General features: G+C 49.1%; 1 pseudogene; it reads right to left on the minus strand.

The window, feature by feature from the left end:
• LOC138552126 (zinc finger protein 268-like) overlaps positions 1-18,076 on the minus strand; it is a 117,720-nt pseudogene extending 99,644 nt beyond the window's left edge.
• Between the last annotated feature and the right edge of the window lie 5,819 nt (positions 18,077-23,895).

Genomic DNA, 23,895 nt, shown 5'->3' on the forward strand with positions numbered 1-23,895 from the left:
CCAGGGCATGTAAAGTCACCATTGACTTTACTAGTCTTAAATTCTGAACAGAAGCAGTACAAACGATCATATTGTGGACGTACTGGTTGGGGCAATTCAATTGCCCCGGGGTCTGTTGTTCGAGGGGGCACGTCTCCGTCCCCCCTGATCGAGTTTTGGCTGGTGGCAGTGGATACCACTTTTTATATTCGACCGCGAATATTTCCCTATAGGATTTTCCCACTGTTCGAGGCTACCAACTTTAATAAGTAATTAATATAGCCTCGAACATACCGCTGGTTTATTTATTTAATAATAATTCACCGGTTGGTATTTTTTGCCAGAACTCGGTTCCAAAATGGCGTTTGTGTTCGCTTCTGTGACTCCAACAAAGGTCGAGCACTTTGTTCCACTATTTTGGCGGGCTTCTCCACAGAAGCCCCCAAAGTGGTGCCACTCCTTAGGAGGGGTGGAGGGGGGTTTAGGCACCCTGGACTGCGTTGCCTTGGCAACACAAGTCACACTCTTCTCTGGTTGGCCCAGTGGTGAGCCACAGCTAGGACTGATGAATGGGTTTTTTTCTGCATAAAAGCAGGGCCTTTGGGACTGGAACTTGAGAAGTCGCCACAGGACCAAAGAATCCGAAGAGGGAGAAGCTGAGCCGACCTACAACGACGACACCACCGGTGGAGCCCTGCTGAATCGCCTCACCACTTCCCGACGACAGAGAAGATCTCCAGTCCGGAGAGTCTTCTTCCTTTGACTGCTGGGGATAACCAGCCTGCCTTCTTTTTCGCCTTCCCGGATCATTTTGTGGCCGCCTTGCCTGTGCCAAGCACCCCGGCAACCGGTATACCGCGGTTTACCACTACCGCGAATAAAAGGGTAGTACCTTTTAGCCGGAGAATTCCGTGGCTGGTTTCTTCCCTGGCAGTGCAACGACCTTCATCTTTCCTCCACGTCGAGACTTCCTCTTCCTCTGGATGAAACACCGACTTGCACCCGCTGCCAGGAACAACTGCCCCCGCTGCAGCGTTCTCACCATTTCAGGTACTGTGTCCCACCTGGCTTCCCTTGCGACAGATTGCACAGGGTGACAGTAAATCCTCGGCTCTCTAACCTGGGTTAGCCTGGGGCATGTTAACTAACTTTCTCTGAACTGATCCAACTCTTTTTGACATTATCTACAAAGACTTTTTGGGCATAACCCCACTGTGTGATCCTGGGCACATTTCACCTTGCACTCTCTAAGAGGGGCCTGGCAATTGAACTTCCTTGCTCTCCAGTAGACTCTGCCTATCCTGCCTAAACTGTGGTGCTGTTTAAAGTATTGGTATTATATGCTTCTACCTTTGTTTTTCCTCCCTGTTCATGAAACTTATTAGAGTGCCATCTTTAGTTAAGCGCTCACCTCTGTCTGGAAATAAGTGGTGTTAACTAAGACTTGTCTAATTAAGTAACCAGGGGTGTATATCTATAATAGTGACTGTGTGTCGAACATACTTACCTTTTTGTGCTAGTGTAATTTACAAGTGTGTCTTTAAATAAATAATTATATACTTTTACACCAAAGCTCTGGTCAGTGTTTGCTTGTGCTACTGTGTCTCTGTACCTATTGTGTATACTCTATATACTGCCCAACTCTTCTTGAGAGAAGTCTGACTGCTCAGCCACAGCTATCAGGTAAATCTGGGTGGTACAGACTGCTACCAATTGGGTTTACTGCCAACCACCGGTAGTTCTAAATCTCTTGCAGTGGTCCCTAAGGGAAATGCACATGCTTCTGCCTAACAGTCAGTTATACGGCGACACAGCTGAGATCTTGGAACTATATGCAGGGCCATTTGCACCTTAGATGTTTAAATAAAATCCGGCAGCACGGACTGGAAAGGGATACACAGACGACATGGCAGGAGGAGAAGCGTACTATAAAAGTGGCTTCACTTAATGCACGCTCAGCAGTGGCACATGCTGTTGAAGTAGGAGAACTCATCCAAGAGTTAGACCTGGAGCTGCTATGTTTGACTGAAACATGGTTTACTGAAGGGTCTCAAACTATATTTCACAAGCTGGTACCAGAGAAGTACACTATTCAGTTTGTCAATAGAAAGGACAGGAGAGGAGGGGGCATTGCTATAATATACAAGTCATCCATGGCCATCTCACATTTGGAGAGATTGGACTGGAATGACAATACCCAGTTTGGGGAATTGTCCATCTCTGTGTCACATACTCAAGCATTAAAAGTATTGCTGGGCTAAAGACCACCTGGACCCCTACAGAATGTTCTGGAAACTTTAGATGCTCACCTTACACTAATGGGGAGCAAGTATTACTACCTATTATGCATAGGAGACCGGAACATTTGCTGGAGAGGGACAATTCTCCTCCTAACCACGCTGCCCCGATGGATCTCCTAAATAATCATGATCTGGAGGTCATTACTAGGGAACTCTCTCATAAGAAGGCTCACTGCTTAGATCTCCTAGCAGCAAGAGGAGGAGTCGTTCAATTCAGTGAGACCATTCCACTTCTGTGGTCGGATCACTGTCTACAATTATTTACCGTTAGGGGAACGGGACCACAGAGGGGGAAAGGACGGGAGACCCCACCAATTTGGTGTCGGAAGGCGTCAGATCTAGAAAAACTCCCTGGGGAGGAAGTTGAAAATCGATTGGCATGCCTGGACATTAATCTGGCATGTGAAGAGTTTTTCAGTAACGGGGCAGATTTGCTAAAGGAAATCTGTGATAAATAAGCACCACTTAGACTCAAGACCACCAAAAAATCCAAATCCTGGATTAGTCCAGCATTGGATCTGATGTGTAAATAGGTACGCCAGGCTAACAAACTTTGGAGGTCCTCCAAACTAGATAAAGATGCTGAGAAGGCGAGAGCCCGCCTAAAGGAATATAAAAATGCCCTTTTTGTGGCAAAAAAGGATTTCCTCGAAGGAGAAATCAAGCTAGCAGGTAATCAGGCTAAAGCTCTATTCGACGTAGTGACAAGGTTTAGGAACCCTAAATGTATGGCAGCACCCACCGCCGACTCACAGGAGCAGGCTAATAAGTTCAATGGTTTTTTTGAACAAAAAATCGTGGACATTCAGAAGAGTATTAACAAAGTGATGATTGCGGAAGAGTGGGAAGTATCTAGAGAAGAGCTAGAAGTGGTAGAAAACCAGGAAAATGAGGAGAGTTTCTGCTTCCAATCCATTGAGAAGGAAGCAGTACAAGCACTAATACTCCAACTAAAACCCACAAAGGACCTGGCTTTTCCTATGCCAGCATGTACTGCCATTCGTTGGCAGCTAATCTTACCCCATTTATAACTACCTTTGTTAATAAATCCTTAACAGAGGTTATGTCCCATGTTTACTTAAGGGAGCGTTGGTAAAACCTCTATTAAAAAAGCCCAACTTAGAGCCTATGGTGTTGAAAAACTACTGCCCAGTGGCCAACTTATGCTGGCCCACTAGAATCTTGGAAAAAATTGTCTGCAACCAATTCCAGCAGTTTCTAGACAGTAAAAATATCTTAGATGAATATCAATCGGGGTTCCGCCCAAATCATGGGACAGAGACTGCCTTATTGGCAGTCCAGGATGACTTGTTGGAAGCTGCAGACAGGGGAAGCGATACGATATTACTGATGCTCGACCTGTCGACAGCGTTCGACACAATTAATCATAAGATCATCCTTCAATGGATTGGAAAAATAGGAAGAGCTGCCAAAGTAGTGGTGGACTGGTTTGACTCCTTCTTACAGGATAGAACCCAGCAGGTGATATTGGGAGCCTTTCTTTCAGAGCTAATACAACTGAGATGTGGAGACCCCCCAAGGCTCAGCACTTTCACCTCTGATCTTTAATCTGTATATCCGACCGCTGTTTCATATTCTGAGGAAACACGGTCTACGATTCCACTCATATGCTGACGACACGCAGATCTACATGGAGAAAGATAATCTGCCTGAGGCATTTGAAGGGATCGACCGGTGCATGCAAGACATAAAATAATGGATGGCATGCAACCAGCTACAGCTGAAAGCAACTTAAACAGAAGTAATATTATTTAGATCAGAGAAAAAAAACAGAAAGGAAAAAACTAATATAACACTGCAGATCCTGGGTGTAGACATTCCGTTTTCAAAGAGAGTGAACAACCTTGGTTGTATCTGGCAAGAAAATCTGGCCAGCGAAGCCCATATAGGGGCCAAAGTAAAAGCAGTGCACTACTCCCTGCGTATGCTTAGGAATGTACTCCCGTTTTTAGCACCTCAAGATCATTCAGGTCCGACACCAAATTGGTGGGGTCATGCCTTCTCCTGACCTATGGACCCTTCATATGGTCTCTGTGCTCTCTCCTTTCTCCTCTTCCCCCATTAATGGTGGCACCCGTTGGGATGTCCTCTTGGCTTCCTTCCACTCCTCTAAGGCCATCATTAATGTCTATGCTAATGGGACCGTCTTGGTCCAAGGCCCTCAGGCCAACCTTCACCTCTTCGATAGACGCTTCCCACGCCTCATCAACTTCCTCTCCTCTCCTGCTGTGCCCCCTTCTCTGTCCTCGACTAACTTGCCTCTTCCCTCCCTCCCCACCCCCTCTCATGCTCCTTCTTCACCTCCGCAGGGCGTACCTCTGATCTGTACCCCTCCCCGGAAGTCCTTCAAAGATGGCAAACTTCTCCACATTGCCACTCTTAACTCTCGCTCTGCCGTCAAACATTCCTCTGATATCTGCCGCCTTCTTGAGGAACTTGACCTTGACGTACTCAGTCTCACTGAGACATGGTTCACGGCCAGCTCTGTCACCAGCTTTGACACACTCCTACCCGACGGTTACAAGATCCTCTCTGTGCCCAGGCCCAACCGTGCGGGGGGAGGTGTGGCCCTTATCTTCCCTGAGTGGATTCCTGCCACTGTTACTCCCATGCAGACCTACTCCTCTTTTGAATGTCTTGTCTGCCGACTCTCTCTCTCTCCTAGCCATTCCCTTACCGTGGCTACTACCTATCGGCCACCTGGTCAAATTTCCTCCTTCCTCTCCGAGTGGGCGGACCTCTCCTCCTCACTCCTGTCCTCAACCACTCAACTCCTCTTTCTTGGAGACTTCAACATCCACCTGGATGCCTCCTGTCCCCCCTCTGGACTTTTTCGCAACCTCTGCGACTCTCTCTCACTCTCTATTCTCCCGTCTGGGCCGACTCATTCTGCAGGGCACACTCTTGATGCCCTGATCTCCTCCGACCTTCCCCTCTCTGTCCCTCTCTCCACTCCTCTCTCCTGGAGTGATCACTTTCTCCTCTCCTCCCACCTCACCCTCCCTACCCCACAGGCAAAGCCACCCCCATCACTGCCACCTTCCTTCTCGGTCATCCGACCCATGAAGCGCGTGTCAGTTGAGGCTTTCGCTGCCACCTTCTTGCCCCCTCCTCCCCCTTCGGCTGACTCCCACCCTGACACAGCCCTCTCCACTCCGCTATATCTGATACTCTTGATATCCTTGCCCCTGTCATGAGAGTCCGCCTGAAGCCCAAAGCCAAATGTAACTCCTGGTATGACTCGGATCTCGTCACCATTAAGCGCAAGTGCAGGGTGGCAGAGAGGAAATGGCGTGCTTCATGTTCATCCTCTGACAAACTGGCCCGTCGCCTGCTCCAAAGGCAATACCGGCTCTCCGTTCTCACCAAGAAGAGAGTCCACATTCAAGCTCGTATCTCTGCGGCATCTAACAATTCGGCCGAACTCTTTAAAATCTGCAAGGAGCTGGCCAACCCTGCTGCAGTCTCTACCTCTCCTGTCCCCTCCCAGGCCCTCTGCACGGCACTGGCCTCTCACTTCATTTCAAAAACTCAGGACATCCTGTCCTCACTCTCCTCCTATAACCTCCCCCCCTCTATTCCCTGCCCTTCCTCTGGCTCTTCTGCAGCCACCCCTCCTCTCTCCTTCTCTTCCTTTCCCCTTTTTTCTGCTGACGAGGTTTCAAGACAAGTCCGATCTATGAAAGTCTCATCAAAACAGGTCCACCCCTGTTCCTCCAAAACTATCAAGGACCACATTGACTCCTTGGCTCCTGCCCTTGCTGACTTCTGCAATCACTCCTTCGCCTCTGGAGTCTTCCCATCCCCTCTCAAGCACTCCCTTGTGCACCCCATTCTTAAGAAACCCTCTTCCGACCCTTCCTGCCCAGCTAACTATCGCCCAATCTCTATCACTCCCTTCCTGGGCAAGCTCCTGGAGAAACTGGCCATCTCCCAGCTTAATCTCCATGCTGAATGTGTTGGTAGTCTTCATGACCATCAGTCTGGCTTCAGAGCTGCCAGAAGCACGGAAACTGCTCTCCTGAACATCCGTGAGGACCTGCTCTCGAACCTTGACTCTAACATTCCATGTGTTCTCATTTTGCTTGATCTCTCTTCTGCCTTTGATACTGTCAACCATACCATCCTGCTCAACCGTCTCCGTGATAACCTCGGTATCACTGGTCAGGCTCTGGCGTGGCTGACCTCTTTCCTCTCAAATCGACCCTCCCAGGTCCAACTGGGGTCTTTCCTCTCTGACATCTTCTTCTCTACCTGGGATCTAACCTCTCTCCCTGGCTGTTCAACCAGTATCTGGCACTTCTCGCCCACCACATCGCCGCTCTCTGCCCCTACTTTCAGTGCTATGCGGATGATACCCAACTCATTTTCAGGCTACCCTCGGCCTCCTCTTCTCCTTCTCTCATCTCTGACTGTCTTTCTGCTATCCAGGAATGGTGTGCCGCCAACGACCTCTGCCTTAATACCAGTAAGACTGAGATTCTACTCATCGGCACTCCCACTCCCTCCTTCCCTGCTGCTCTCTGGCCGGCCTCTCTGGGCCCTCTTCCTACTCCTACCTGCAAGGCAAAAAACTTTGGGGTCATCTTCGACTCCACACTCTCCTTCTCTCCTCACATATCCGACGTATCTAAGAAGTCACACTACCAGCTACACCTCCTCAGAGGTATCCTTCCTTTCCTCTCCTTCCCCCAGAAGCTCACTGTCTCTAGAGCCCTGGTTCTCTCTAAGCTGGACTACTGTAACAGCCTCTATCTTAATCTGCCCGCCTCTACTCTCCGCCCTTTGCAACTCATCCAGAACAGGACTGCAAGACTTGTCCTTGGCCTCAAGCCCAGGGACCGTATCTCTCCAGGACTGAAATCACTACACTGGCTCCCAGTGACTGCGAGGATCAAGTTCAAAACCCTCTGCATTGTCCACAAGGCCGTCTGGGGCCTTGGGCCAAAATACCTTCAACTCTCTCTTCCTAAATATCCTCGAGCTCTTCGCTCATCCGCCTCCAACTCCCTCAGGGTCAGCCGCTTCTCCAAACAACGAGTTGGGGGCAGATCTCTTTCCACTGCAGGGGCCTCCCTCTGGAACAGCCTTCCTACCTCCCTGAAACTTGAGGAGAACCACCTCCGGTTCCGGAAGCACCTCAAAACCTTCCTCTTTGCCTCCGCTTTCTCTCCCCCTCTCCCCTGCTAATACTACTGAAACTGCACTGAATCTGCAACTGGGCCATTCACCGTTCTCGGCCCAGCCGCTCTCCCCTGCACTGCCTCCACGGCAACCCCTGCACTACGGGACTGTGTCTGTATCCATACAGCCCCCCTTCCCAGCACTTGTCTGCACTTACCTCGCACTTGCCACCAGCTGGCCCTTGTTATTTATCCTGTATGCTGTATGCTTATAACCCTGTACTGCACTTTCCCCTCTCCCTTTCCCCCATGCACTTTTCCCTTCCCCGCTACCCTTGCACTTGCGCGATCTGAATGACACCTGGCCTAGAAAGATCGTTGTCTGTCTCCCCTTGTTCCCCCCCCCCCCTGCCTCGTCGCGCCTTGAAACACTTGTGTATAGGCGCGTTACAAATGCCATATCATATCATATCATTCCATGGTTGTAGGAGCTCTGGTAAACTCCCATCTCGACTATTGCAATAGTCTGATGACAGGGATTCCTGTGAAACAGATGGTGAGACTCCAGAGGGCCCAGAATGTGGCAGTCAGGCTAACTGCTCATCTAAGAAAAAGGGAACGTTTCCACATCTTGGCGAGCACTCCATTGGAAAGGTTCAGGAAAGAACTGAAAACCTTTCTATTCAAATAACTCTAAGTATCAAGGGCATATATAGTCCATCACAGATAGAATTCGACTTGTAGTTAACATCTGCGCCCGAATGCAGTTTCTCTGCCTGGTGCGCGTAAGAAATAAACAATAAAATAAAACAAAGAAACAAAGAACTATAACCAAACTGTTTTGCTTATTCTATATTTCCGTTCTCGATTAGGGACTGCCGGGTGCGTGGTCTGGCGCGCCACTGGACTTATCTGCACCATCGCAGTATCATCGGGGTGCTGCCTCCACAAGCCCTAGAGATGCCTCGCCTGCACTGCTGGCCCTGGCAGATGGACAAGGACAGACAGCTTGTGTTCTTTTGGGCTTCACAGTGATCCTGTGAAGAGCCAGTTTCTGCTTTTACTTGGTTGGTTCCCCCATTTTCCCTGGGCAGAGTATCTCTGTGGTGTGGCGTTGATCTAGGATGGAAGGGTCAGCGCCCAAGTCTATGGGAACTACTTTCCAGTTGTGACAGTCCATCAGACCTGTTTTATCTTGGTGGCGGACATGGCATCAATGCAGAGTGGAAGGGATATTCAGTTATTGATGCCCTGGCTGGCATGCTCAAGGACTTTAAGGGGCTACTGAACAAGTATGACATAGTATTACCCAATACCAAATCCATGTTAGCATATTGCCCTCTTTGTGCAATTTTTTTTTTTTTAATTGAGTATATTTTCTTTTGAAGCCAATTTCTTTATGATTAAATCCACTTTTTCTAGATGGGCGTTTAAAGCTTCATTAGTACAATAGATGCCATCCGGTTACAGCCACCAATTTGGATTGCCTTCTTGAACGTTCTGTATCCCGCTTCACAATGTTCCTGTGCAGTTTCGGTAGCCCGAGGAATCCTTTTGAAACTGTCATGTTTCCCTTGCTATGTACATGTGGTGTATTTGGAATTGTCTAGGTCTAAGAGATGTGTGAAGAATTAACGACCCACATCTAACTCTGTTTTGTATCTGTGCCTCTGGAGGCTACTCACCAGCACGGAACTGTACAGATTGTGAACGCCTCTGTGTGTGTGCAGATCTTGAATAGCTGAACTGCTCCTAGTGCATTTATATAAAAAGATGCCAGTGCTTTATTCACAGGGTTTTCTATGACCAGTGTGTCCTAATAAAGCATTTATTCTTGGTTAGTACCTTATTGGCCTGGACTTGTGTTCTTTGTGTTTATATAAAGATATTAGAATGCGTATATGTTTAGATCCCACGTTGCGTTGTTCTTGAAGTCAGATTAAAGCAAACCAACAGGATTTATTGTTTGAAAATCGATGTAGCAAATGGGAAAAGGTTAGCAGATAGATGTGTTGCTTAGGGAATCTCCTTATCTCGTGCTTTCAGTATAAAAAGAAAGACTTTCATTCACTCAATACCAGCTCATCTGCTGTCTATTTGGGGTGCCTTTCAGTTATCAGTGTCTCTGTGTTATGTTTATGGAGTATACCAAACAACTCCCATCATGCAATCCTTCACTCATTGGGATCACCACATTATGCACTAATCAAGCAAGGTAAAGGGCAGCGGGTGTTGGCAGCCACAGGGTGTTTGCGGCACGCACCCTGAGAATTCCTTTCACTCCATTTACACTGCTCCATGCTTCATCTATACCGATAGGTACTTTATATGTTCCCATGAAGCGTGGTGAAATGAACAAAGGGGAGCTGTTTGCTATAGCCTGTGGTCGGAGTGTATGTGTGTCATTCTGAGGTGATGTTACACATTCACACTTATCCACCGCCCGCCAAAATCCCGAGATCCCCCAGTCCCGCTAACATACCCAACGGCAGCAGCGGCGGATTACCCGGAAGCAGGGTCTACCTACTGGTAACTTGCAGCCATTCTTGCATTGGAAGTTGCCATGGCGATTCCCCCATGCTCAGCGGTGCCGCGCGAGCATTCGGGGACTGTCACGTCATGTGATCAGGAAACAGCGGCCTCACATGATCCGTAAGCAGCGGACGCACGCAAAGCAACACCAATCACTGGCTACTACATGGAACACGTGACACGCTGCTCGTGGTCACGTGACTTGCTTCACGTGACAACCCTCGTATTCAAATGGATCGAGGGAACGCAAATGCCTCGCTTCACAGCTGCTTCTTCGGAGGACTGTTTGCTGTTTTGTTTTGCTCTTGTTTTTGGCTCCTTTCACGACCACGGGATGTTTTTTGGACTTTGTCTCTGGATTACCCTTGGATTTGATGCGCTGATCACTCTCTGGTAACTGACCTCGGATTGTTCCCTGATTCTGCATTCAGATTATTTCTGGACTATGGCTGCCACCTTGTTTCTCGACCTCGGATTGCTCTATGGACTGATTACGGATCACGTTCTTGCTTTGCCTCTGCTCAGGTGTGTTTTCAGAGTGTCCACAAGATATCATCAGCCTGCTGCTGCTGCCGGTTGTTCTGCTACTACCCTGTTCTTCAGAGCCTCCCTCCATTTATTATTAAGTAAGCCCCTGGTGCTGTCCCTTTGTTGTTTGTGGAACGCCACTGCCATTGTTTAACCATCATTCCTTGCCTTACAGTGGTTGGGGTTCTTCCGGCGTTCCTGGTTCCAGGCCTACGACACTCTACACCTGTGGCCTCAATGATTGCATGAGTAGTGGTTTTTCTTCTGCTCGTGTGGTACTTGGGGACGGAGGTATTTTATATCTGAACGACCATCAAGACAGAACAGGTTAGCCACCGAGCCGCTCAAGTAAATGCGCAGAACCGCTGCGCAGAACCGCTGCGAAGAATGCAGGACCACATGGAAGACGTCCGGTCTAAACTCCTTTCTTTATTGACCAACTCTTCCCCTGTCCCTGCATCACTTCCCCTCCCTTGGGTCCCGCCCCCACCCTAGCCCAACTTCCACATAACGATGTGGATGAACCATATGTCGGAACATGACAACCTTCACCCTTTTTAAATACGGAGTCGGGGCTAACCCATCTCTTCAATGAGTCTTATGGGTTTAGTCTTTGCCAGGATGGGGTGGTTTGCCCTTCGCATTTCTGGGCTGTATGGGGGGGGGGGGGTCAGTCCATAAGTCACTCAACACCAACACCTGTGACCTCTCCGCCAGAGACCTCCTCATCTCCCCAATACAGGTCTTCTGCATCAGTCCACGTCACTTGGTCTTCACAGTCCTGTTTCTCCTCCGAAGCTTACCAGGATGACATGTCCCCCCAGGACTCTTTGAAGTGTGACACGTTCCTTCTACTTGTCTGTCCTGCATCCACCGCTGTGACCATGGTGCCTTTAACCTTAGTAAAAAACAACAAACCCAAAGTGGGAACCTCAACTTTCACTGATACCTAGCGGTAACACCAAGTAATATGAACAAAAATGGTACCAGGAGAGCAAGAGAGACTGAAGAAGGTGGGCAGACAAATATGAAGCTCAAATCGGTATATTCATTTTATTAAGATTTGTCTAAAAAAACACATAGCGCATATTAATTTAATTAATTCTAAAAAGCATTTTACCAATCATACATCCATACATTCACTCTCTAATGCAATATTTAAATAGTATATTGACATGCTAAGAATTTACAGAAGCTGATCATTTCATTAAACCACTTCTTTTCCATTGTGCTGTAAATCATTCACAATGTAATTAATCACAGTTCATTCCCAATATAAAATCTATTATCAATATTATATTGGGAATGAACTGTGATTAATTACATTGTGAATGATTTACAGCACAATGGAAAAGAAGTGGTTTAATGAAATGATCAGCTTCTGTAAATTCTTAGCATGTCAATATACTATTTAAATATTGCATTAGAGAGTGAATGTATGGATGTATGATTGGTAAAATGCTTTTTAGAATTAATTAAATTAATATGCGTCTATGTGTTTTTTTAGACAAATCTTAATAAAATGAATATACCGATTTGAGCTTCATATTTGTCTGCCCACCGCCTTTAACCTTAGTGACTGTGAGGGGGCTGAGTGCAAAGCGAGAGTCTCTGTTCCTTCTCTGGGCCTGACGTACCAGCACTCTTTTGCCATCCTTGAAACTGTGTTCTCTGGCGCCCCTCTCTTCACCGACCGCGTTCTTCATTTTCTGCTGTTTTGCCCTCAATTTGTCATCCTCCGGTGTGTTGTTGCCCTCCTGGGGTCTCTGCAGCAGCCTTGTCATCAATCTGCAACCAAACAAGAGGTCTGCAGGGCATTTGCCAGTGGAGCTGTGGGGGGTGAGGCGGTAGTCACGGAGGAGCTGGTACCACATTTGCTCAACAGGTTTGTGGGACAGATGCGCCACCTGCAACACTCTCTTGAGATTGCCCATGAAGCATTCGGCCATGCCATTGGCTTGGCGTCAGAGAGGCGTAATGTTCTGATGTTTGAAGCCCATGTACTGGGCGAAGTTTGCAAAGCCCAGACTGGTGAAAGTTGGGCCATTGTCTATCTTTATGATTTGAGGGATGCAATAGGCCGTGAGTATGTGGTTCAGAGAAGTGATGACCACTGTTCCCGGCCGTGGAAGGTACGATTTGTACTTCTGGGTACCTTGATTATTCGTCAATCACTACTAAGGGTTATGTGCAGTCTTGGAGGGGTCCAAAGAAGTCGACGGCCAGCTCCTCCCATATGCCCCAGGGAGTGGTGACATCTGCAATGGGTTTGGGTGCGGGACTGGCACTATGGCGCTGCAGATTGCGCAGTTCTTTAGGGTGTCCTCCACTTGTTTGTCCAGCCCTGGAAACCAGATCTTCTGTCCCAGAAGTTTTTTTGTTGAAGCTACACCTCTATGTCCTTTGTGGGCGAGATCGACCACTTGTTGTTGCAGTGACTTGGGCAGGACGATTTAAAACCTTTCATTATTATTTGTTCTTCTGTAGTGGTGTGTGCCTCTTTACTAGCAGCATCGCTTTTACATCCCCTTGCAGCGATTCCTCAAGGTGGTTTGTTCGTTCTCTTGCAGGCTTCAGTTTTCCTTGGCTGATGCACTGGGCGAGGATGGCCAGTACAGGGTTGTTAGATTTTAGCTGGTGCATGATGTACTGCAGATTTATGTCTTTGATTGTTCTGGGACTGGCGGCACTGTGGAGCGACGGGAGACATAGTCGAGTGGGTTCTTGACCTGGAGGCGGAGTCCCCACTTTTCTATCCGCAGGGGCATCTGGGCCTGGGGGTTGCCAAAAATGGTGAGGCAGGCTTTGTGGTCGGTGACCACAGTTAATGCTTTTCCGAACAAGAACAGATGGAAATGTCAAGTGGCCCAGATTAACGACAGGCTTTCCTTCTCTGCTTGCAAGTATTTTTGTTCAGTTGTGGAGAGGCTGCAGCTGGCGTATGACACAACTTTCTTGACGTGGGGGCTTCTGGGGTCATATTGTGCCAATATCTGTCCAAATCCTCGGGGCCGGCATCCTCAGTGTCTTTGGCAGGGCTGAAGTAGGCCATGTCTGAGGTCGATGAAATGCGGGCGCGAATGTCTGTGAAAACAGTCTCACCTTCGGCAGTCCAGATTAATTCCTGGCCATTCCTGGTCAGCTCTCTCAGTGGGGCACTTACTGTCACAAAGTTTTTCAGGTAGCGCAAACAGCAGCTAGCTAGCCCTAGGAATGACCCGAGGTCCCACACGTCCATTGGCTGTGGGGTGTCTTGTAGCGCCTTGACCGTCTCCGGGTCTGATCTCATGCCTTGGTCACAGAATGTGTGGCCAAAGAATTTGAGGGTTTGCTTTACAAATTCGCACTTTTACTTGTTGAGCGTGACGTTGGCTGCTTCCAGGGCCCTGCACACTTCATGTAGATTATTGTTAGGCAGAATCATATGTAGTACCCTTAGGGACCACTACATACAATTAAGACCACAAGTGATAGTACAATTTCACCTTTGGTACAAGCCTTTACTACACAGTAAAGTCGTAGCGATGGCTGAGCAGCCAGACTTATCTCAAGAGCAAATGAGCAGTAATAGGAATTACACAAAGGACTACAATTACTGTGACTCAAGCAAACACTGACTCAAGGTTTCTGGTTAAAAATATAAGTACATTTATTTTTAAACCATCTGTTCACAAAACACTTCACTTCTATTAAATAAACCACACTCTAAATATACTACACACAACCAATTCCCCTTGTTCAAGTCAATTCAATGTAGGTACATTAGGATTTGACAGACTGGTGTTTCGAAACAAATGTGTTACCGTGGGTTCTTACGCAATCACTTTTTGACAGTAATGACAGTTCGGTCTTACTAAAGAAAACCGTACCCGCGGGAAGAAATGTAACCGTAGTCAAACACACTTAGCACAAAGAATTAAAACAAGGGAATAATGGATACAAATCATAGGCAATACTTTTGTCAAGGCAATAGAATCAGAGGACGTGTTCTAAGAGGCAGATAAAAGTCAATAGGCCTGCGCCAGTGTCAAATGGAGCAGGGCTCTGTTGTCGAGGATCACAAGGGGAGAACAGTTCAAGATTAATGTTGCCAGGAGTACTGGATATTGTCAAAGGGAGGTAAAAGTTATAAGATGGAAGAAAGAAAGGACAAATCTTCGGAGAGGAAAAGGGTTCACCCCGATTCCTCAAGGTCGGACGGAGAGAACGACCAAATGGACACAGTACCTTATTCGGATGAAGAAAGCTGGTGCTACGGCAGTTGTTCCTGGTAGTTCCTGCAGACTCACGGTTCCTGAAGCTTCAGTCGTGGGGACAAGACGGAGGACGTCTGGAGCGATCTGCACTACCCAGGGATGAAGCCAGCAGCAGCAAAGCAACGATGAATAAAAGGTGCGCTCCTTAAATACAGGGGAGGGCTCTTCTGATGGCTATCCGGACCACTACAGCTCAGTGCAGTGATTTCGACCCAGAAGAGGATTCTTTGGCTGTAGAAGGGGAGCTGGTTGATCCCACCAGGCACAAGGGAAGGAGACTCCGGACTGGATCTCCTCTGTCGTTGAAGGGTAGATAGCTCAAGACTGTAGCAGGGCTTCACCGGGATCCAGGAGTTGCAGCAGCCGTCTTCTTGTCCACTTCTCTTTGGTTCTTGTAGTTCCAGTGTCGACTCAGACTTCCAGCCCAAGAGTCCTGCCTTTTATGCCAAACTCCCCCATTCACACAGCCTGGCTGTCAATCACACAGCAGGGGGGTTTTCCAGCCCAGACAACCACTTCAGCCAATGGACACAAAGTGCGACTTGGGTCTCCACAGAGACCCTGTGCAGGGGGTTACTAAACCCCTCCCTCACATTCAGCCCACCTAGACACCCAGACGCCAAAGGAGAGCTTCTTCGCAGAAGCCCGCCAAAGGACGGAGAACAAGGAAACCAAACTTGGTTTGGCGTGAAAAGCAAACAACAAGAAAGACCTTTCCAACACGAAATGGCGAAAAACCATGTTAGGACCCAAAATAAAAATTATATGGGGTAGCGGATTTTATGTTCAAGTCTGTCACCACAGCCAGAACTCTAACACGGGGATCCATGTAAAAATGATAGTTACCACTCCCACCAGCCATGTCGAGTCGGGAAGGGGGACACAAAGTGCCCCTTGAGGTACAGAAGGACAGGGGAAAGATATTCCCCTCCAGTACTCCATGGTAAGATGGTTTGTACTGGATCTGTATTTTAAAAGGACTAGTAAAGCCAATGGTGACTTTACAGGTTTCTGGGGGACAGTAGTCATCCCCAGAAAAGGAGTTCACAAGGGAAGTCTAAAAGACATCCCTGTGTCACTGCACTAAAGTTGATGTGTGGGGCAAAATAGGTGTCAAGTGCCTCTCAGATCACTTGGTACGTTGCTTTTTCCTCGTTATCCAGTTCTTAGAGTATGTCTCTCACAGCAGTCCCCACTGCCGTCAGGATGTTCTTTTTTCTCTCTTCGTCCATGGGGTCCATTGCCCCCATGTACACTTTGAAGTCTTTCATCCATCTGACCCACCGGGGTCCTAGGTTGTCTGTGTCTCTGAGATCTGATGCCTGTGGCAGTTGCCACTGGTTAGTCTCACCGTGGCCATGTGGGATGGCTTCTGAAAGCCGTGTTGGCACAGTGCTGGGGTGTCTTCCTCCAACATTCTCCTTTAACATGTTGCTCTTTTTGCAGGCAGAAGACTGGCTTGTGCTGGTAGCAGTGTGTGCTTGCTGTCCGCAGAGGCCTTTCTTGGCTGGCTGCACGTGGGATGGGCCACACCACACCCAACTTCTCTGTGCAGGGTGTTCCTGTATCACACACCATTCTTGGAGGGATTGGGCCTTCTCCGTATGCTGGTAGCAAGTGTGGCCACCAGGAGGCCTTTGCAGCCTGTGTGCGTCCTCTCCTTAGGGTGAAGTCACCACTGTAGCCGCTCAAGTAAATGCGCAGCACCACTACGAATAACGCAGGACCACATGGAAGACGTCCGGTCTCAACTCCTTTCTTTATTGACCAACTCTTCCCCTGTCCCGCGCATCACTTCCCCTCCCTTGGGTCTCGCCCCCACCCTAGCCCAACGTCCACAGAACGATGTCGGAACATGACACCTGCTATATAATAATTGCATGTTCTGAAGCCGTCAGGATGCTGTGAGATGTTGTGGACTTCTTCCGTATTACTAATGGATAAAAAGATTAAAGGCGAGCTGTTCACCATTTCCAATGTGGGTAAAGGAATCTCATTAGTTTGAAAATAGTGTCCCACTGTGTTTCACAGTCTTAAACAGACTTGTGGTCCAAATGGCGGGCTGCATCTTGTTTGTAAAAAGAGCAGAGTAAGGGAAGAGGTGACGGGCAGGGCAGGCGACAAGCTGTCTCATAAGCAAAGCACAATGTGTTTAGAGAGACAGACACATATCACAGCAGTTACTTACCCTTTGTAGTCTGTGATCCTGACTTTTTCTGAACATGAGGACACACCAATAAAGTGTTCAGGTCTGTGGAAAGCAAAAGTTATCATATGATTAATCTACAATAAGAATGATCTGAATTAACTACTCGAAGCATTCATATGACATTCAGAGAAAATATATAATCTAAATCACTACAGAGTTCCCACCCCCATCACATGCACGGGAGGGAGGCCTGACAGGATGTTCATGGAGGAGCAGTAGCGCCAGGGCGACATCTCTCCTGAATCGAGAAGAGTGTGGGCTCTGCCTGTCCCTCACCCAGTGCTTTAAGTGGGCTGGGGCCTGCCTGGGCTTAGTCCCGCAGACTCCAAAAAGTGAGGCCGAGCCGGAGCCCTCCAGTCCCACCACTTGACGGCCGGTCATTGTTATTTCATCTGCATAAACAGAACAGAGCTGAGAACGGACGGAGAAAACAACTTTGGCGTATCAGTGGCACCCAAACGCACACGACCGCCTCTGCCCCGCTTCTCCCCTGCTCTCCCCCTCTCTTCTTCACACGGTCATAACCGTCTCTTATTTCTTACACAATGGCCCCTGCGAGAGGACATGAGGGGTGGGAGGATACGAGAGCCCCCGGTAGTGCGCTTTCGTAGCCAATCTCCCACCTGTCACCTTACCCTGTCAGCAGCCCACCCACGTGCAGGCGCTGGGCTCTGCAACCATGCCCTGGCAGCATTGGGCAATGGCAGTGGTATACAAACTTTTATATGTCAAGCCCCCTGAGTAGCCCCCCTCCCCGAATGCAAGGACTGCTTGTATTTTATATTAAAAGCAGTCAACTTTCTCTCTTTTTAAAAAGCCTCACCCTCAACAGTGCAATGAAATGATGTGCCCAGGATCACAGGTTTTGGGTGTAGCAGCAGTGTTGCAGTATGCGCTTAGTTATGTAGAGGAGACCACCCCTGTTCACGCCACGCCCCCAACTGAGCCCCCCTCAATACTCCATTTAAAGCACTGACCCCACCTGCAGGGAATTATCATCCCATAATCACTGCCTCGTCCCCTGTGAAGCGCCTCCCACTGCAATATTCAGCATTTGGGCTATAAATGAGGGGGAGGCAGGGGAGGGGTCACCTGCAAGAGCGCGTCCACCATCAGCAGGGCCTCGCGGGGAAGGGAGGGAGGGGGGGAGGGAGGGGGGGAGGGGGGGGGGGAGGGAGGGGGGGGTTGCAGAGTTGCCAGCCCGGGATGCAGAGCCGAGGAACAAACCTGCGCATCGCGGAGATATTTATCTCCTGCACATGCGCAGTGACGAGACATCGTCTCCTGGACATACGCAATGACGAGAGACGGTTCACAAGCACATGCGTAGTGACGAGAAATTTTCTCTTACACATGCGCAGTAAGGAGAGCCGGTTCTCCTGCACATGCGCAGTGACGAGAAATGGATATTCTGCACACGCGCAGTGACAAGACACTGACCACGTGCACATGCGCAGTGATAATATACTGATCTCCTACACATGCGCAGTAACGAAGGCCGGCTCTCCTGCACCTGCGCATTGACGAGATGGTTTCTGAGAGCAGAGGCAGGAAGGGGTGACAGGAGGAGGATGCGCATTGCCAAGATACGGACCCGCAGCCCACGCGAAGAAAAGAGCGCGCTGAGAGGCGCATGCGCACGGCCTGCCGCCGTAGCCAATCAGGTGGCCAATATGACTGGACCCGGAAACGGCGCGAAATGTTCCTGCCCACTGCCTGCACCACTATAATAATAGTGCTTTCAATCCATGCCATTATTACGACGGTGGTGCCACGTTCATTTTGCTTACTATAGCTTTCAATTAATGCTATGGTAACCAAACTGAAGGCTACAACGACCGAGTTTACCTTTTTGACAGGTGGCGGGGCGTGTGGGTGGAGCCGTGTGCAAATGGGCGGAGTCTTGTGTGGCTGTGGGCGGGGCCCGCAAGGGAACCTCGTAATAGGGCTGTGATGTTGGGCCTATGGCGTCGCAGGGCCCGGCAGCAGAGAGGGTGTCTGGATAAGGCCGTGTGGCGCGTAATGATAACAGGACCACACGCTGTGTTGCATAAACCTGGACTGACTCGTGCCAGTTCTGGTGATGCCTTTATTTCCTTTTCCCCGCCCCTCACACGTGACCGGAGGATTCCGGCACGTGACACCACATTCCTCCCCAACTTGGAATGGTTTTCACAACATTTAACAGTATCACATCACAACAGCTGTAGTTCATTCTATTCTCTCAGATTGCGCCTGGGCAGGCTCACCTGCTGGTAGATCCCGTCTACGACATACCCTTGGAGGCGGGAGGATGGTCTTGGCCTTTCCCGCAGGTGGTATCGGGGGTGTTTCTCTCTGGATATTCCGCAGGGTGGCTTTCCGGCACGATTACTTCTTCGTGCCGGTTGGGTGTCCTTGGCTCTCGGGGCACTTCGTAAATTCCAGGTGTCACCTGGTCCTGTGGCCGACAGGGTGACCTAGTCTCTTCACTTGCGGCACTTGGGTTTTCTTCCCACAGTTCGGGCGGTACTTTCCTGAAGTGCGATATGTTCCTAGTCACTGTCTCACTTTCTCTGGTGGCGGTGATCATGCTATGATTCGCAGCGCTGACTGTCCAGGGCTGGAACTCGAAATTCATGGACATCTTTTTGGGCGTGGCTCGATTCTTAACTAAGACAGTGGGCCTCATTACACGGAAGGCGGTGAGCCATGGCGCTATTAGCACCATGGCTCATGCCGGTAAAATACCGGCACCGCCTTGGCGGAAAGGGGATTTACCGCCCCATTCCAAGGTTGGTGGGGCGGTAAATCCCCCTTCCGCCATTGCCCTTCCCCATTCCCATTTCTGCCCCATAGGGCTCTATGGGAATGGGGAAGGCGCTAATTACGGCACCACAATTTTGCGGTGCCGTAATTAGCTCCGAGGTCCCTTAGCGGGTTGGTTTTTAACGCCTGCAAAAAGCAGGCGTTAAAGCACCAACCCGCTAAGGGACCTCGTAGTAAGGCGGTAATGGTTAACGGTCACCGTTACCATTAACGGTGGCCGTTAACCATTACCGCCTTCCGTGTAATGAGGCCCAGTGTCTCCGGGCACTAGTTCCCGGTGGCTAGCTCTTCGAGTGAGGCTCTCTTGTTCGTTCCGTTTAGCCCTCCTGGCGTCTATGGCTGCGATGTCTGGCTCAGGTGCCACCCACTTTGGGTGCATGGGAATTTCTGCCTGTATGGGTACCCCAAACATAAGTGCTGTGTGGCTGATCCCTGTCGAGGAGTGTGGGGCCTGCCTGTGGGTCCTCAGGAAACGATATACTGCTTTTAGCCAGGAGTTTCCTCGTTCCTTTGGGATATGGATGACTTTATTGCGCGACCCCATGAATCGCACAGCATCGCCGTTTGCTTGTGGCCATCCTGGGGTGATCCGCTTGTGACGTATGTTGAGCTCCTGGAAGAATTAGCGTAGCTCTTGGCTGGTGAAGGGTGGCCCGTTGTCGCTTTTGATTTTTGATGGGATTCCGTGTATTGCAAATATTTTCTCTAATGCTAGAGTCATGGTCTCTGCGTTGGTGGACGCCACGTGTTTCAACTTCGGGATACCGGCTGATATTCGGTATACCTGCCTGTCCGGGTGCTGATGATGGGTTCTGGGTTCTCGGCTCTCCTGGTAGCTTGGCTGGCCGCGCATGACCCCACTAGGTCCATCACTCGCTGTCGCATGTTGGGCATCCACATCCTGGACTTTAGGTACGCAGTAGTTTTCACAATTCCTTGGTGCCCGCTGTGAGCTAGCTTGAGGGCCCTTTCTTCTAGTGATGTGGGCAACACAATTCGATGGCCTTTGACTATCACCCCTTCAGGGGCTACGGTAAGTTCATGGCGGATTCCGAACAGTGTTTGTACTTTTTCTTGGGCGGATGTGGTGCGCTGATCCATGGAGGTCAAGAAGTTCTTCCAATTCCCTGATTGGATGGCGAGAGTGGTGTGTGTTAAAATGGCGTAAGCCTCAGGCTCGTTGGCTATCTCTTGCAGGGGCAGGGCCCGTGGTCGGGCACAGGCTATCACATGGCACACGTGTTCGTCAGTCTCCTCCTGATCGGTGGCATACCGCGGGTGGCGGGACAGGTAGTCGGCTGGGTTATCCGCACCCGCCCAGTATTCTACCTCTATGTTGTAGGGCTGAAGTTTTAGCATCTACTTTTCGATGCGTGCTGGGGGATGTGGCACCGACCATCTGAATATTGGAATGAGTGGCTTGTGGTCGGAGAACACCTTTGCTTGCTTGCCTAACAGGTAGACTTTGAAGTGTCTGCATCCCCACAGGATTGCAAGGGCCTCCTTTTCTATGTGTGCGTAATTCTGTTCAGTTTTGGTTAGCGCACGACTGGTAATAGCAATGGGGTGTATGTTCCCTTCTTTGTTTGGATGAGCACAGCCCCTAGGCCGACTGGGCTGGCATCGACTAGCAGTTCAGTGTGTCTCTCAATGTCAAAGAATGCCATTGTTGTGGCGGCGGACAGTGTGTCCTTGATTCGCTGGAATGCTTGTTGGTGAGTGGACGACCACTCCCACTTTTGGTCCTTTTTTGTTAGTTCGCGGAGGGGGCTTGCGATGGTAGCGAGGTCAGGGATGAATCTCGCGCAGTACGTTGCCATTCCCATGAAGCTCCTTACTTCAGTGGCAGACTGTGGGGCCTTAGTGCTTTTGATGTCGTTAACTTTGGCAGGATCCGGCGACACCCCTCTTGCGTTAAAGATGTATCCAAAGAAGCATAGTTCTTCCTTTCCGAATTCGCACTTCTCTGCTTTTAGGGTTAGTCCAGCTTCTTCTAGTCTGCGTAGGACCGCCATGAGGCGCTTGAGGTGTTCTTTTTCGTTAGTGGCCTATACGATGATGTCATCGCTAATGTTTGTTGTCCCTTCTAGGCCAGTGAGAACTTTGAGAATTTCGTGCTGAAATACTTCGGCAGCTGACGATAGGCACCATTCATTACGGGACCACCTGGGTCGTAATGAGGCCCCAATGCATGATTAAAAAAAAAAGCATCGGCAATGCCAAACATGTTGGCGTTTACTGCTGTTCTTTGCAATCTGCACCAGGATGCAAAGAAGGAGAGGTGCAAACTTTAAAAGGTGCAAAGTTTAAAAGGACGATGCAATAACATACATGCCAACCCTCCCGATTTATGCGGGGGACATCTGATTTTTCAGTGAAAAATATTGCAATTTTCACTGTCTGCCACCTAAAATAACTGTAGTCCCAATGCATTTCTATGAAAAAAATAGTCTCCCGATTTCCTTGTCGAAATCTCCCTCCCAGGTGCCCCGGAATGTTGGCATGCGATAGGGAGGATGCAGTTGCTGTGATTGGTGTCCTGGGCCATATGCATCCTTAGGGCCCTGACCTTCCACAACCAATCGCCCAGCTTCTGTCTACCCTCAGCACTTGCCTTGGCACAACATACACCCTGGAGGCTGGCACTTACACCCAACGCGGCTCCAGGCAGTGAAGCACTCACCATACCATGCACTTCATCTGTGGCTCACCCACAAACACAGACACTTCAGCACCTACACCCTCTGCCCTCTTCCTTGCTGCACTTGCACGTTCTGAATACTCACAAGGCATAGTAGATTCATTCTTTTTTACTTGTTCCCTCCACTCCCTTGTTCCCTCCATCCCCTGTGGGTGCTTTGAAACTGTATTTACTTGCTGTACAAGCACATAACAAGCGAACAATAAATAAATAAATAAATAAATAAACGGTGCAGGTATGCAATAGAATGAGAAGGGGAATAGAGCAAGGGAGGAAGTCATTGATAGAGCGTGCCATCAGTAAGAAATATGAGTGAGAAAGGGTGAGTGTGAGATGGTAAGAAATAAAGCGCGAGTGTTAGAGGAAGGGTGAGCCGAATTAGGAAGATGGGGTAAGATGGGTGGGTAGAGGAATAGAGGAGATCATTAGGATGTGTGGGGAGATAAGGGGTGTAGGGTGGGGTGAAGAGAGAGGTGGTAGCATTGAGTACAGAAATTGCTGTAAATTGCTGTGAAATAACGCTGCGGAGGAGAACGCTACCTTGGTTAAAGGTTCCTGGAATTCTAACGGTCCATTCCGCTTTACGGGCTGTGAACACGCCCATCCAGGAAGTGGGACCATAAATTGACCACGCCAGCACCCTTGCAGCGTTATGCCTGCTGAGGAGTAAAGGGCGCCTCTCTGCACTGTTTGGAGCTGTTTGGCTGGAAGCGGGATGCAAGATGCCTTTTTTTTACACTCCGTGAAGTGTCATCAAGCGCTCAAATCCTCCTCGTTGCACTATGATTGATTCCAAGTTAAGGAATTGTGGAGAGACCAGTGTGCATGAGTGATAATCTATTCCTCCTGGCTATTCTTGTTTTGCACTCAACTTATCCACTGCTCGGTATATTACAGGGCGAGGGCGAGAGACGGACTCTGGCTGCTCCCTGAGCTGTCAGGCGTTCCTCGCCCCGTTTACCGGTACGGTTGGACTCACATAAGGCGTACTTTTATTTGTTTGTGACAGCAACTCTATATTGTTATTCACTTTTTGTTTTCTTTTTTTATAATAGTAATTTAATTACATGGGGTTGCGGGGTCGCCTCTCCCCTTGATCTTTGAGTGACATATACTTGCGCAGTCTTTCTGTTTATCTATTCTGGGAAGCTGTGAGAGCATCCACCCCCCTGTGCTTCCTGGGAACTCTCACTTCACATTGACTGCGGCAATAATATAGCAAGGGGCTGCAAAGTTGCCTCTCCCCTCTGAACTTTACTGTTATACAACACTGCATCCTAAAAAGCCTACTTACAATCTTTTTTATTACACGAGTTGCAAATAACTTTTTGCTTTCCGGGGCCTTGGATTTGGCTTCTACACCCATTTGATGATGTTTGATTAACATAAATATCTCCTTAGGAACGTAAAGTCCTTTTTTCTTCTTTTTTCCCAGCTC

This window comes from Ambystoma mexicanum, chromosome 1q (assembly GCF_040938575.1).
Source record: "Ambystoma mexicanum isolate Mex_15411 chromosome 1q, UKY_AmexF1_1, whole genome shotgun sequence".
Taxonomy (NCBI): domain Eukaryota; kingdom Metazoa; phylum Chordata; class Amphibia; order Caudata; family Ambystomatidae; genus Ambystoma; species Ambystoma mexicanum.